We start from the raw sequence: 16,856 nt of genomic DNA on the forward strand, positions 1-16,856 counted from the left end.
ATGTGTGGGTCTTTGTCTCCTCTTTTCTTTGCCTCATTCATTTCTCTCTCTTTTTTTTAAAGAAGATGATCCATACTCTCTTGGCTCATGTAGAACATTGGAATGTTGTATTTATTGAGGTAGACCTTTCTTGGATGGATGGGTTCACTGTGGAGATTTTGGCTGTGTTGTGTGTGTAGAGTGTCTGGTGAAAGTGGATGTCAATACCCGGAGTAGGTAGTTGACGTGCCAAACATTTTGAGGCAAGCAAAACAATGGGTACGCAATGGAGAAAGATCGGTAGATGACGAGTACCTTCCTCGAACAGGCTCACCATTCTGCAAAGCTCAAAGCAACTCAAGATAGCTTATAGTGGCTCAAGTAGTAAAACATTATGGCTCTGGATAGAACATGTAAGCCAAAGGGGAAAGCTTCACCATGATTCTTTTTAAAGAAATTCCGAGAAGTTCCTTACTAGAGCAATTAGTTTTATTCTGGTTCCAACTATCTCAATCCTCTCAACAACTTAGACTTGGAAGTCAAGCTCATGCTCCCACAAACTCATGGTTTTCAATGGTGACAATAACCAAGTGCCAACAAATTAAAGTACTAGGAGAGCAAAAAGCTATAAACGAAGCACTTGCAGAGCATGGATAGAGCACCTATTCATCATTTCCATGATAAGAGCTCACACGGATTTCCACACATACAAGTTTTGAACAATACTACTACTACTACTACTGCTACTACTACCACCACCACCACCACCACCACTACCACCACCACCACCACCACCACTACCACCACCACCGCCACCACCACTACCACCACCACTACCACCACCACCACTACCACCACCACCACTACTACTACTACCACTACTACTATTATTATTATTTTACTACAACTAAGGCATGGCAACTCTTGAAACGGACGGGTCGGATGACTTACTTGGATACATCCCCAAGCTTAGATGAAGCTCAGTTCTACTGGTTGGGGTCGTGCTACTGCTGATCAGGGTAGTAGTGCTGCTGGTCAGGGTAGTAGTGCTGCTACTGGTTAGGACCGAGGCCTAGATGGATGAAGACGCTGAAGATGTCGTAGTGCATGGTTGAGGTCATCCCCCAGTTTTGCTGTGCAAGGTCGATGTTGTGCGCAAGGTCCTGGTTGATCTGATCCTGCTGCTGGCCTAGAGCGCTGACTTGGGTCGTGAGGTTCATGATCCCCCACATGATCGGGTTTCTCATAACCATAACATGCTGAAGTCGATGGTCCTACCTGCGGTCCATGAGAACTCTACATACCTAGGGGTAGTTGAATCCTTGCTCAAGGCCGTACCCTATGATGCCTCCAGTGGCGGTCGAGCCACCTTGAGTATAATGCTCATAGGTGTCCTCGAAGCTCATGTGTGTCATAGACGGTTCGGCCTGCTGGGAAGTGTCTGCTTGGGGCTGCGGCTGCGATGGTCCTGCCTGATCCTGCTGGGTGCTACGTCGTGCCCAGCCTCGTGTTACCGGACCGGCAACACTACAGCGGGCAGGCTCCTTCTTCTCCATCTGCAAAGTTAGTCGCTTGACCGAGTAGAGAGAGAGAGAGAGAGAGCCTCGAGCAGGGGAGCTCGATCTCTCTATCGTACCCGGGATAAAACATGTGCAAGCATCTAGGCCCTCAAGGTATGTTTCGGTGATTAATGACAACCATTATTGTGACTAATGAGTTTGTGCAGATTTATAGATCATTATCGCTCATTTGGTTATATGTCAAAAGAGGCCCCTAATTTTCATTATTCAAAAAGGCGATCTCGGCATTCAACTCAATAATATGTCAAGACTAAGGATCTTTCTTATCCTAAGTATCATAAGGTTGAGAAGGACACTTAGGTTAGTATAGGTTTTATAGTTTTGTAGTGATCGCACTATTAAGAGGGGTTTAGGCTTAGTAACTTGAGCATGGACATGATCATTTGAAAATGGATGCACACAATGGTCACTCAGATTTCTAGAAGCTCAAATAAGTGGTTCTCAACTTATATCTCAAGAAGTATTTGGATTTCATTCAAGACTCAAGTCAGAAAACACAAAATCAGAAAAATCCTTAACACCGGTTTAACCGACGCCTCAAGTTTTCTATACGTCGGTTAAACGAGGTCAGCAGAGTCTGGACAAGTCTATACACCGGTTCAACCGACGATATTTAAATTTAACGTCGGTGCAGTTGTCCAGTGAATTGGTTTTCAGTTGATCAGTGGACAACTACATTCACCGGTTAAACCGACGCTATTTGAAATTGGACGTCGGTGCAGTTGTCCAGTGACTTGGTTTTTCAGATGTTCAATGGATGACTACACTCACCGGTTAAACCGATGCAACGACGGTTAATCTGCCCAAGCTGTAACGGCTAGTTTTCAGAAGGGGCAGTTTACATTCACCGGTTAAACCGACGATGACTACTGGAGGGACGTCGGATTAACCGGCGCTACGCAGTTTTCTGGCAGCTTTTTCTCCAACGGCTCTATTCGTGTGAGCTGCCTATATATACCCCTCCAATGGGTCATTCTAATACTCTTGACACCAGGCAACACCCAAACACACATACTATAGTCAAGAGCCACCTTGAGCTTCATCATTTCATACACTTGTTCATTCAATCATTCAAGAAGCAAGATTAAGGACTTGAGTAGAGAGAAGCTTGTGTGCATCCATTCTTGGTGATTGGTTCTTGCTCAAGTGAAGGCCTTAGCTTGTTACTCTTGGTGATTGGCATCACCTAGGCGATCTTGGTGATCGAGGTGATTCTCGCGGAGCTTGCCAAGGATTGTGGAAGCCCGGAGAAGAGAATTGTACGTGGCTTGATCTCCACCACACCGGGATGGTGAACGGAGACTCTTAGTGAGCGCCCTCGTCTTGGTGACTTGGGAGGTGACAATACTCTTTGTGAGTGTCACAACGTGGATTAGGGGTGTGTGCCAACACATCGATACCACGGGAAAAAAATCCGGTTGTCCCTTGTCCACTTTACTTATTCAAGCATTATCTTTCATGCAATTCATTCATGTGCTTGATTTAGGGATCACTAGTTAGTTCTACCTTGCTAGGCTTTATCTCTTTTTATCTTACCTAGCTTGCGTAGGTTGTTTAGTTATCCGATTGGTGAATTGGAGCCTTTCTAGTTTTGCATAGATTAAGGTTGCTTTATCTTGTTTTAGAAATTGAAAAAGGCCCAATTCACCCCCCCTCTTGGTCCATCGATCCTTTCAACATGAAGAGAGAGTTTCCAGGCCCCTCACGCATTAGATGCCCCTGCACAAAGTGCTCTAGGCCAACTTGGAGTTGGCACGCTTCCATCAAAGGCAAGTAGGTGACCTAGGCATTTTCCAACACACTGACATGTGCAGCAATGCGCGTAACCAGAGAGGTTATGTCGGTGGGGCCTCTGTCCGCGATCATTTTCTGCCAGTGAGCCAGCATGCTCATGATGGGAGAGTACCTCACCTTCTGAGCCATACGAAGAGACACTGCAGCTCGGGAGAGCTGCAGAGGGGCAGGTCGGAGCGCGGGTGCACAACCATGCAAAACCACTTTGCTAGCAGCCTAAGAGTGGGGTTATGGATCGACACTATACTATTCTTGCTGCTAACAGGTTCTTCAGAAATTGAGTTCCACCAGGTGGTATGATCAAAGTGGTGATCTTTAGTGAGGGTATTAGGATCTACCAGACACTTCTTATTAAAACCAAGCTCTACGCTAAGCTCTTTCACCGTTAACTCATATTGTTCATTAAAGAAACAAAAATAGATTTCAGCTGTTTTGCCCGTTTCTTCAATGCTAAGAGACATGAGGAATTATGTGGTTAGGAGCTGCGAACCTGTCTTAGTGATGTCGACGAAGTCCTCCCAACCGGCGTAAGTGAACGCGCGGTTCATGTCTTGCTTCAAGCCCGTCTTGATGAGGAAGAGGGACTCAAAGATCTTGACGTGGCTGAAACTCTGCTTCTTCAAGAGTTCCAACGCCTCCCACTCGTAATCGTTTCGAGCCACGATCTATTTGATCATTTCCAGGATACGAATACGGATGCGGACGTGGTTCCTAGGCACCGTGGGAGTCGTGTCCTTCTGGGAAATACTTGTTCGGAGAGGCTTGAGTCCACCGACATGTCATCCCAGGAGAACGCCGAACTCCGTGAGTGCCTAGAGGAACCGGCAGAGCTGATGTTTTTTAGCATCTTCTTGATGGGGTTCCACATGATGCCTGCAAAAAATTAGTGCACGAATACCCGTAGGGCTAACAAGAAAGATTAGTCGGTCGTTAGTCGTCCTTGTGGGGTTGAAACCACCACAAACGTGCGCCGTTCAAGCGTGCCATAATTTTGTTCAAGAAGGGAAATATTATTTTTTTGGGTTTTCTTGTCTAATGGTGATTAGCACTAGTTACTTAGTAATTATCCTGATTAGTACTAACCTTGATTAGCACTAATCACTAGCTACTATTTTTTTGTTTTCTTTTCGTAGGTGAGCTAGCACTAAGACCCTTCACTTAATTAGCTCAAAGAACTTGATTAAGCAAGGATGCTTAGGAGAGGGAGAGGAGAAATCGAACTTAGAGAGGTGCATGCGAACCCAAGCGAGTGGTGCGACGATGAATGTCGGGAGCTTCGGGTTTTATAGGTGGGAGAAGGTGGGAGGCCTGCCGGCCTAGGCTAGGCCGGTGGGCTCAGGGACAGCGCCTGGAGCTCCACCTCGACAACCTGTGTGTAGACCTGGACGTGAACGTGCCTCGGTGGTTGGCGATGTGGCAGCAGTGGTGAGGGATAGGCCGGCCTGCCTGGATGGGGTCGAACGGCGTGTTCCTGCGCGATCACGAGATCGCCTTTGTTTGGTGTGTTCCCTTCATGTTAGTGCTCCTTCCTGCATGTGCACTCAAACCAAATTCCTACCATGACGGGACAGGAATGGTGAGGAGATAACCGGCCTGAACATGCACTAGCTCTGGTGCTTGCTCCTTTGATTAAAGTCTTCGTTATTAGTTCTCTTCCCTGCGGCTGCACCCTAGCCATAGGATGACATGTGGGTCCGGCCAGCCTAGGTGGGGTCGGCCGGCCTATAATTTAGCCAAAAATTTTTGGTCTTTTTTATGCAGTGTGAGTGAAACAAAAGTTCAAAAATTAAACCTGCATTTTGCAGAAACATAAACATGCCATGATGATGTTAGAAAAATTATGCAAGGAAATAAACTATCCTATATGCAAATGCAAGAATGGATAACTACCATGTTACCTCATGGCGAGAGCTTGAGTTTTGAGTCCTGAGCGGGACTCTCCATACCTTTGGTTTGATTGTTATCGCTGGATGGAGATGTCGTCGGCGTGGACACTTTCTTTTGCCACATGTTTCTTGTGGACTTGCTTGTTTCGATCTCTTTCCGCTCGAGCTCCAGAAATTTCTTACATTGGATTCTTCGCTTGGCATTCCGTTAGTTATACACCTTGATCTCCTCTCAAATTCGAAGATTTTCCACAAATTTGATGAGGGCTTTGATGGATGGGGTTGATTGCTTATCCGGCTCTTTCTCGGACTTCTTCCGGTTGAATGTCTTGACCTGGGAACATTGTTCGACCTTCGGTCTGAACACGAACTTCTCCTTCTGCCCATTGATGTTGAGCTAAATTTCTTCAACTCCCACATCAATGTGTGCATTTGTCGTGCTCAAAAACAGCCTTCCCAATATGAGAGGGGTCTTGGTGTCGACTTCCATGTCGAGAACGACAAAATCAATGGGGATGAAGGAAGTCTGTATTTTCACCGGAATATTCTCGGCAATTCCCGCGAGGTAACAAACCAATTGGTCTGCTAGCTGCAAGCACATGATAGTAGGAGCAAGTGCATGATGGTTAAGTTTATCATAAACTACCTTTGGCATGACGCTGACGCTTGCCCTCAGATCACAAAGAGCATGCTTAAAGTGTTGAGCTCCGATTGAACATGTGATGATGGGGCATCTTGTGCCCTTCTTCTTCTCTGAGAGAGGATCGAGTATAGCTGCGCTACACTCCTCCATAAGCTGCACGACCTCTGTAGTCAGCAGGCACCTCTTGTTTCCAAGGATATCCTTGAGATACTTGGCGTACGTGGGAACCTGCATAGCATCAAGAAGTCGTATGTTTACATAAAGCTCTTAATTACCTCGACGAACTTGCTGAATTGCTCGTCGGCCACCGGCCTCCTTCTCCGTTCTGGAAACGGTAAGGCAGTTGTATCGTGGTACTCTCGAGAAGTCCTTGGGACTTCCTCGGTTTCTTCCTGGGTAGCAGTTGTGTTGGACCCTTCGGCCTCCTCCTTCTCTTCATCTTCAGCGTTGGTATCCCTGGCGGTTACGGTCTTCCGCCGTGTACCTGCATCCAGCCCACGTAGTCACCGCATTCACACTTTCCATGGGATTTACTTCCGGTTGCCCGGGTAGCTTTACCTCGTTATGGTTAGGGCAAGATGATGCCAGGTGAGCCACTTGAGTTTCTATCATTTTATTGAAACTCAGCTGATTTTTCATAACAAAGTTAAAGCTCTCCAATATTTTATCATTAGCTTGAAACTTCTTGCTAATGTTATCATTAATTTGTTTCTAGCCATACACTAAGTCCTTAAGTGCGGGCTGAAAACTTTTATTAAAATTTTTACCTTGCTGTTGGCCAAAGGGGAGGTTGGGCTTGGATTTCCAATCTTGCTGAGGACGGTAGCCTAAGTTATTGGGATTGATGTTCCCAACGAAATTCATGTCCTCTTGAGTTGACGGGCTAGTGTTGCCCGAGTGCCCTGTATTGCCACATGTCTCACATGTGGTCCAAGATTCCATAACCTTGTTGACTTCCTGATGCGGAGATTCCAGCTTTTTCATGAGAAGATCCATCTTTGCTGCCAGCATATCTACACGATCAATCTGGTGCACTCCTTTAGCACGTGCCGGCTGCCTATCTTCCTTCCAACTCTGGTTGTAGGCAATCTTGTCAAGGAGTGCCTTAGCTCTTGCAACATCTATAGAGAGGAATGCTGCTCCCGCTGCTGCGTCTATGTGGTCTTGCGCTTGCTAGCTCAAGCTATGGAAGAAGTTCTGAATGATCAGCCACTCTTCCATGCCGTGGTGTGGGCATGGTGCATTGTATTCCTGGAGACATTCCCAGGCTTCCAGGTGTGTCTCATCCTGGAGTAGTTGAAAACTGGAAATCCTGTTCCGAAGGGTGTTAGTTTTGCCCACCGGAAAGTACCTGGCCAGGAATGCATTAGAGCAGGCATCCCGTGTGGTGAATGCATCCTTGTTGGTGTAGAACCATGTATTTACTTTCCCAAGCAGAGAGAATGGGAACCGACAAAGATGAATGTTATCCATTGTAGTGCCTTTTGGGTTGATTGTGCTGCTCACTTCCAGGAAGTTCTAAAGATGAGCGTTGCCATCCTCTCATGCCTTACCACAGAAGGGACTTGCTTGGACCGTGTTGACAAGCCCAGTCTTTAGCTCAAAGCCTTCATTGCATTGGTCGGTGTTCAATCCAGTAGGGATATGGCTGCTGGATAGGGCTGAGAACTGACGGAATGTCTTATGAGCCATATGTGATGAAGCTGGTGTTGTCGAACCTTGGCCTAAGAAAAGTCTTTTCAGAGGTGGGACGACTCTGCGTCGGACAATTCGCCCAATTCTTTCTGGATTTGGGTTGAAGTTGTATGGTAGATCAAAACCGGTCATGCACTGCTTTGCATATATCACAAAGACAAAGAGAGCAATGGTAAGCCCGCTAAAATTAGCGGCGATAAATCAGTAAGTTTTATCAAACTATCCAACCATATCTTTAGCCAATTACTTCCCCGGCAATGGTGCTAGAAATGCTTGTTGGCATTTCTTATGCCCAATAGAATATGTATTCTGCAAGCGCACAATCACCGCTGTAGCACTTCACCTTGGAGTATTCCAAGGTATCGTAAATTTCCTCGGGGAAGCATAATGGTTAAAAAGTATCGAAGAAGCGAATGGTAACTTTTACCAAAGATATCAACCAGCTAACTTAATGGGTATAAGCAATATATTAAAGATAAGATAAAGGTCAAGAAATGACTGTCTGCCACAGGAGACTCTAAACCTTAGAGCGGTATGCAGCTGGGAGGACAACGAGCGAGAAAAACTCTTAAAACAAGCTAGCCTCACTAGTCTAAACCTTGCTTCTAACTTGTTATCAGGAACCAAGAGCTTACTTCGGCGGCCAGAGAGAGGAAGGACTGCAGAAAAGGGTGAGAGGGGAGTCCAACGGCAAACAACAACTACTGTTATGAAAACACCCGAACGTGGTGGTCTACAAGGGATGGACAGGGATGTCACCACCTGCCGCCTACCACACCGTTCCATGGGGTGGAACACACTTTGTAGCTAACTCTAAGCCAGATACCACGTCTGCACTCGGTGTTAGGATTCCTCTTGTGGCCGACAAGAGAAATCCCCCTTAACCTAGGGAACTAACTTGAGCCCCCTAGTCTGGGCGAGAAAACCCGCAAGGTAAGATCCCAATAAACAAGAAATATAATAAAGCCTAAGCTAGGGGGAAGGACTTCCGCACAGAAGCTAGATAACTTGGAAACATAAATAAATGCGGAAAGTAAGCTGACTTGAAAAGTAAAGAAGATAAATTATACTGAGAAAATGTCAAAGGGAAAGATACAAGAGCTATACTAGACTTCCGATAATGACTTCGGAATCCTGAGACAAGCTCAAGTCAACTCTAAGACCCAGACTACTAAAACTAACTCTAGAAAGTGAAATAAGTGAAGAGAACTCCTTGGTGTGTATTTACAAGCTGAGATGCCCCTCTATTTATAGTGTGGAGGTGCTGAAGAGGACGCCGGTAAAACGGTTGTGACAGTTGCGTGAATCCTATGCCGCCCGGCCTCATCCAGGCCGTCCGGCCTGGGATGGTGGCCGCATGGCACCGCCCTTCTCCTGGATGGTCCTAATACGCTCCTGGTGGTGGCGGAGGTTGCGTTTGTCCGAAGCAGAGCAGTTGGAGGCTGGCCTGCCTCATCCAGGCTGGTCGGCCTGGCTGTGGCACGTCTCGTCCCTCCATTGCACCGACTTGATGATCAACACTTGCATGTCATCCAGGGAGGCGGTTCTTAGGTGATTGCCTGAGTCTTGCATGTAGATGGGCCCTTTAATCCATGGGTGAAGCCTTTCGGGTCATTGGATCAAACCGACTTCAAGTGCACAGCTCATGAGCAAGGTAAGTGTGTTTCCTTGCCCCTGGATCAGTGACGTGGAAATCCGAGGAGGTGCCGGCTGGCTGGCCTAAGGGAGGCTGGTCGGCCTGGGTTTTCACCCATTTTGCCTGAAATTTATGCCACGTACTCCTGCAATCACAATTAATACAAAATTTATGAAACTTTATTATTTTAAATAAAATATGTATGGAACCTAATGCAAAGCTCTATTTATTGCTGAGAAGTTGACGGGCAAAGTGTGATTCTATGGCCTTCAACACACACTAAGGCCTAGGAGCTTTGCTTATCTCCAGTGCAGGTTCTGCAAATCGGATTCGGGGCGTGCCAGTTAATTTGACCTACAATTGACAAGGGAAAATAAATTTAATCAGTAAAACAATAAGGAACGTATCGGCTGGAGTTCCTAATAGTTTCAAGAAGCGCATCGATCAGAACGTCCGATACATATAACCATGCATCGGCAGCAAAGCCGATTCTAAAAGAGAGCAGGATTAAGAAATAAAAACCTTGTAATTAAATGCACATGTTTAATTATACTAAATCTATCATCACCATTAGTCGGATCAGGCTTAACCGTGACAGTGGTAATAGATGGGCGACAAACCGAGTATACTAACCGATGCATTGAATTACACAGGATCTATTATTAGCATTAAGCTCATGATCGGCCATGAGGCCGATAGAAACCGTCAAGCCATCTCGATCATGTCATCATTGACCGACCGACAGATCTGACCAATAAGACTTGACCCAGCATCATTACTCAAGGGTCGGACTTAACCAAGACAGCTTGAGATAACAATGATATATCAAGCGAACCAGCCGATCTGACCGTCGCAACGAAATCCAAAATCGTGGACAACTTGACGGTGGTAGCGATAATCAAAGGATAGATGGGCTATGAAATCTCTGCAAGAAAAGGTTAGGTAGAGCCGATAACTCAATAACTACCACTGGATAAATTGTGAAATCTATTAAGAACTAGCAAGAGATTGAACGATGCGGCCTTATGAGAACTTGATAGAAATTGATAACTTATAGATTAGACAAGATGAAGCTATAGCGATGCGCCGGTAGTAAAGCCTAGAGAATCTGATAAACACAAACTTACCAACAAGCCGAAGATCGATCCAACGTAGCCCTACTTGCTGAAGAATTTGCTGAGATCTACTCTACTCTACTCCTAGGGTTTTGGCAAAGTGCCACGAAAAGTTGTATTGATTGATGATTGTTCTTTACAAAACCCTAATTGCTATTATTTATAGCCTAATACTAAAAATCCTAACTTAACATGACTGCAACAAACTTGAGCGAAAAGAAACAACTTAAACTACCATATTTAGAAGATATTTCAGAAGGAAACCGGACTTCCATAAGATCTTTTGCCGACGTCATCTACCAGTCCAATTCAAACTTCCTCTGACCTCTTCTTGACCTAATCCACATCATCTTTGACCAGTGCCATGTCACCTTTGACCGCAGCTTCGGATGATTTTTTCTAGATCACCTATACCTTGAATAGAATGGGTCGTCAGCCTTCCTAAAATCCTCCATCGGCTCTAGTCTTGCCTACCAAAATTGTACTTGCAAAATTTTGACATTAACACATGGCCCCCAATTTCAGAATAAATAATTTGTTTCAAAATTCCTGCAAGTCATGATGATCTTCTGCGGAGATCTGACTTCAAACAACACCTCGATTTCCACCGTACTCATTGGTCTTTTCAAATTACACCTATGGGTTCCTCTATCCCCGAGCTGTTGCTGGGCTTATCCCTTTAAAACCCACTCGCGCACGCTTCATCTCTCTAACTTATTTTCATCTCCCTGCCAAAAAAATCCACTGTCGGTAATTCTTGCTCAAGCTCCTCGTCACCCAACGTCTCCGCATCCATTCACCCATCTGCTCCCCTCAACCTCTGGGTGACGAACTTGCACTGCATCCCTCGAATTCATCAGGTCCTCATTTCAATGGCGGCAGCGGGTTCTTCATTGGCTGTGGCGACATCGGGTTCTTCATCAATGGTGGCCCCAAGGATTTTAGAGGTGATCTTTTTTACCTTTCCGCATTCGATTGATTTTTACCTACCAGAAAACCCTTCCGAAGTGGCGTTCTTATCCCTTTCTCCATCTTCTTTTTTTACTCGTAGAATATGGAGAACCAGATTTTGATCCCTAGAGAGGAAGGCTCTTCTCTGCTTTTCTTGGGTCCAATGGGCAATCCAGATCCCATCGAATTTATAAACCTGGAAACCCGTAGGCTCCCGTACAAACACGCTTCCATGGACACGGCCGATTGGACTCAGAGCTTCCGATCTTGGCCCAGCTTAGTACCATGATGGAAAGATTGGTATATGAAGATGGCCAATTCCAACAGAGGAACCTAGGAGAAAATAGAGATCGATCAATGTATAACTCTATCCCTCGCCGATATGGGAAAGCATGAAAGTTTGCTCATATCTGCTTGTTATTTCTGGTTCGGACACACCCTTTGATACTGTTGTCAAGTCTTCCCATCAACTAGCAACCAAAGAAATAAAAGGTTGGAAAGGGTACATTATAGGACATGCCAGAACAGGGACCATCGACCACAGGGAGCACACAGCTTTCTTGAACATGTGGTTAGAGAAGTTCATCTTCTGTGGTTCAACCTGCGGACCCACAACCAAAGATTAGCATATGGTGTCAAGATTCCTCTAGGCAAGCACCTCTTGCGGGCGGTTTACCGCATGCTACATCAGGTATCAACAAAACTAGCCACCAATCAACCTCCAGGCAACATCGGCGGTCCTTGGTGGTTTCTCCAACTTTGGCTGAATTTATATACTCACAAGGTCATCGGCCATGAAATCACCCAACAAGAATTTCGAGCTGATTATCTGGAGAATGGGACCCCAAAGAGTCACCGATGCACAAACTTCGGTGAGGCAGTATCATCCATGCCTGTAGAAAGATTGGCACCAAACAAAGTGGCTAATTGCTTCAAATTATTCTATATCGGCCTTGAGGACAATGTCATGACCTAGTTTGCATATGGTAGCCCTGATGTAGACCAATTTGAGAGGCCATACTACTTCAAGTTTGATAGAATATGTGATCCAAAAGATGTCAGTAAGAAAACCTTTCAAGTGGCAATCACCCCATGCCTTTTGACAACCAACTTCTGCTCTGGTCATGGAAAGGCCAAATTGTATTCTTATGAGTTTTATCATCCTTTATCAGTAGCACGGCAATTTGGCCTCGGGCAATTGCCGATCCACCTTTTCTTCATGGATCACATTCAATCTAGAGATATTGTGGGCTCGGCTTTGGAATAGGCTGACTAAAAGCTTTGACTGATGACCTGGTTTACACTGAACCCGTTAATTGGGCTCCTGCCCCAACTCCCTTTTCTTGTCCATAATACAACTCTTGGTGGTTTGAATAGAAGCTTCATATGAGGAATCAGCCAGTTGCCCTATACTGCGCCAAGATCAACCCGGAATACACCCCACCACCAATGAGGTATTTCTCAACTTTCTTTGAATCACTATCTCTCATAGTACACCTGTTTTTGCTAATTGATGTGCTGTTATTCCCTTTGCAGTTGATAGAAACATCGCCTCCACTGACGAGCGCTAGTGGTAGGCCGATCAAATATTGCCTAGTGATAGAGAACCCCTTGATCGGCCATAAAGATCCTTCAGTACAAAAAATTGTGAAAGGAAAATGGATGCTCGCCACCAAGACCACCTCCAAGAAGAAGAGACGAACAACTATCAGTTTTGCATCGGCCAACACAACTCCTCCCCCAAACATATCTACCATAGCCGCTGGCTTGATTCAAGTTGTCCAAGTATCCCTTCGATAGCTTCCAATATCTTTACTCACTTGAAACGATACATCATCTTCTCATGTTCCTAGGAATTGGGCATTGCACTTCCTCAGCCAAGTTCGACAACCAATCTACCGGAGAATTTCCCACAAATTCCAGAAGAAGAAGCTCCATCTTCGGTCCTGATATCTAGTGCGGAGAGAGAGGTATACATAGAAACCAATCTCAAGAAATCTCAAGAAAGAATAAACCGGGCTTTTGCAAAGTTCCTCCATGCTAAATCAACTGAATAGGCATCGGCTTCAGCACGTGGGAGCATCCCTCCTGCTATGCCATTGAACACGAATGATGACACCATGGCCACTCCCCAGGATAATCCCACCTTCAACGAAACAGTAAGTCCTCCGATACTCTGAGACTATCCTTGTTTTATATCGAACCTTTTCCTTTGATTTTGTTCATCTGGCTACCTAGATGATCCTGAGGGTGTCCGACCCTCTCTCCAACAAGAAATATTCTATTAATAACATAGGGAAAGGAACAAACCCCTAAGCCATCAGCCGATGCAGCAATCCTATCGGACATCCCTTCTTCATCAGCCATAACGCCCCTCAAGCTACCATCTCCGGTCTTCAACCCCGAGCAATGGAAACAAGTATTTTCCTTAACTTATCCATGTCCTTCCAGAATTTCTCTTACAATTCAGAATTTACTCTTTCTCTCCAGGAACAGGACACCCCCTCAAGTAGCTTGTTCTCATCGGACATGGAAGAAGCAACTGGTGCTGAAGAAATCAGCTCGGATCAGCACAAGAACATCCCTGATAGCGTCAAATTCAAACTCCAAGGCATTCTCCAAGTCCTTGAGCAAGACCTGACGTTCTGGTGCAGGATACGGGGCCGATCTGATCCATCCTTGCTGAGGTGAAAAACTCATTGGCTCCTGACTTGGCATTAGTCCTGGCCCCAGCTGCTTACATTGAAGGCTTTCAACCCTTTATCTTAGAGGCAAAAAGATGCATAGCCGATCGTGCCGCCTGTCAGGACCAGAAATAAAGCAACAGGGCTCACACCAAAGAGATCAAGCAAAAGATCTCTAAAATAGAAGCCTCATTAACCATGATTTCTGCAAAGCTTGATCGGCCAAAAATCAAAGAAGCAGAACAAGTGAGGGAGCTTCAGAAAACACGGGAGGCTATCACAACTGAAACAGCTAGGCTAGAACGTGTTCCGATTCTTGTTAGCCAAGCCAAGGATGAATACTCCGCCTTCACCCATTAGGCCAGGCTACCCCATAATGCTTCTAAGTCAATGTCGGGAACATACGAGGAAGATAACAAGCACATAGCCAACGGCATCCGCCTGCAAGCGATAGAAGCAATCCAAAGAGCTCTGGGATTGTTGTAAGACATTCAGCTGTACATCAGCTTTAAACGCTTAACACTTTTGAGCCCTGCGTGGCAGATTCAATACTTTGGTACGACATGCCCATCACGGCGAAGAACAAAACACTGGGTGTAAATATTTTTGCTCTAAAGGCGATACTTGTTGTATCGGCTATTTCTTAGTCGATGCTTTATTGCTTACATCGACTTTTATCCTTTCACATATTCTCGAGGAAAATCAAATGCTATATTTGGTCATCCGTTCAATCTGGCCAAATCGATCCAACAAACTCGGGACTTGCCCCTCGAGGCAATATGAAAACTAGGGTGATGCTTTCCTTCTTCTAATTCATCGACCAATATCACCTAGCGTCCTTTCTGGCCTTCTCCGTTGAACTCGTTATTCATCAAAACTAACTATCCAAGCTGATGGCTTGGATCGGCTTCTGTCCCAAATTAGACATCTGCAAGAACTCTCCTTCCCATGCTTTTCCTGACATGCACTCTATCCCGTCGAACTCACCAAGCTGACGCATTGGCCGTGGTGATGCTAACAGTTGTGTTGGCCGATACTATTTCAACGTCATCACCTTGCCATTGGATAAGACATCGGTGCATGGTGGAAGGAATGCAACAATTTGTGTGAATCCAATCGCATCCAAGGAGCAAGTTGTAAGACCCTTTTCCATCAATAATAAAGAAAGTTGTATGCAAAGTCTTACTGCCGATAGTGAGCTCCACGTTCAGAACCCCTCTAGCTTGCGAGGAATTCCCATTGAAGTCCTTGAGCATTATATCGGTTTTGATCAAATCTTTTTGAGTATTCCTAAGCTTCCAATATGTGGTATACGGCATGAGATTGACAGTAACACCTCCATCTACAAACATCTTGGTCATCGGCTTCCTATCAACAAAGCCCTTCAGGTATAAAGCTTTGAGATACCAATGCTTTTCTCCCTTTGCCTTGTCGAAGCGTGCTTGCTGAGGGTGTAGTACCAAGTGCGCAACAGCTTCTTCTTCATCTGCCTCGTTTGGCTGATTCCGATACTCTGCAGGTAGGAAGAAGACCATATTTATATCGGCCGATGTTCCAGGTTCATCGGCCTTTTTCTTAGGGTGGCAGATTTTGGCGGCCTCAGCTTCCAGCTCGAGCTGCTCAGTCTGCCTGACACGCTGCACTCTTCATTTGTGGGACCTAGTCAAACCCCCAGGGCACCATTGTGGGTTTGGCTTAGGAATATACTCGCGGCGGTACGCTGGTTCATCCGATTCTTCACCTCGGCTCTGCCCAGCAAATTGTTCTTGCGGGAACCTTAACCTTTCATGTACAGAATCTCTTTTTTTTGGCTAATCATGATGATTGTATTCTCCTGACCGCTTGTCGATCGGTGCTCAATCCAATCATGAACGGAGTGACTTTGCCTCGTGCATTCTCCTTGACGCCTATTGCATTCTAGGTAATCTCGAACCGAAGGCAGCCTCAAGCCTTCGTTCCAGCAGTAGGTGAAGAAAGGGCAGCGCCAGTGCGACTCCTGATCGTGTTGTTCTACGTCACGGCACCTCTGATCCCTCTCCTGCTAATGTTTGTACTTGTCCAACAACATTTGTGATGTAACTCTCGGATGGCGCGTATCTCCAGAAGTCCATCCCGCCTTGTGTTGGTCATCCTGACGAGCACGATGATCGTTATTCTTAGTTTCATCGGCCAACACCTGGACCTTTGGGTCAACCAATCCGGATTCTCTTGCCCTTTCTGACATCAACACTTTAGTCTTCCCTCCCCCGAGCTCCACCATGTTGACGTTTGCTGCAGGGAAAGGATGCTGATCAATCTTCATCGGCTTCTTGCTTTCTTCCAGCTGGATTCTTCCTTGCTCGATAGCTGATTGAATTTGCTGATTGAAGACCTTGCACTCGTTAGTACTATGGGAATTCAAATTGTGCCACTTGCAGTACTTCTTGTTTTTCAGCTCATCAGCCGATGAGACATTATGATTCAAGGAAAGTTGAATCTGCTTCTCCCTTAATAGGAAATCAAATATCTGATCAGCTTTGTTAACGTCGAAGCTGTACTTCTCCGTATTGGCCTTGACCCATGGACACGATACTGGATTCTTGTTTCTGGTCCATTTAGCTAGGCCGATCTCATTGTCCTCCTTAGAATCTGACTCAAGAGAGCCCACACAAGCAACCTTCTTCTGGTATTGGCTACCCCTAGATTCTTGATAGAGGCTTTCATGAGCCGATACCCTCTGGATGAAATGCCCGAGGCTCTTGAACCATGTGAAAGGTGATCTAGACAGAGAAAGTGGAAACAGCCAAACCCTTAGAGCATCTTCTGCGGTAGCCTCTCTGCACTCTGCAAGGAATTGGCTTATGTGCTCAATGGTCAATATGTTGTCCTAGCCAGAGAACTCAAAAAGTCTGGC

The 16,856-nt window shown here is 45.7% G+C and overlaps 1 non-coding gene across 1 annotated transcript; it reads left to right on the plus strand.

The window, feature by feature from the left end:
* Positions 1 to 7,101: 7,101 nt before the first annotated feature.
* On the plus strand, positions 7,102 to 7,208 carry LOC112878410. Its single transcript, XR_003225736.1, has one exon. It is a non-coding gene; the product is annotated as a small nucleolar RNA R71 (small nucleolar RNA).
* The last annotated feature ends 9,648 nt before the right edge of the window (positions 7,209 to 16,856 follow it).

Source organism: Panicum hallii, chromosome 9 (assembly GCF_002211085.1).
Source record: "Panicum hallii strain FIL2 chromosome 9, PHallii_v3.1, whole genome shotgun sequence".
In the NCBI taxonomy this organism is placed as follows: Eukaryota; Viridiplantae; Streptophyta; class Magnoliopsida; order Poales; family Poaceae; genus Panicum; species Panicum hallii.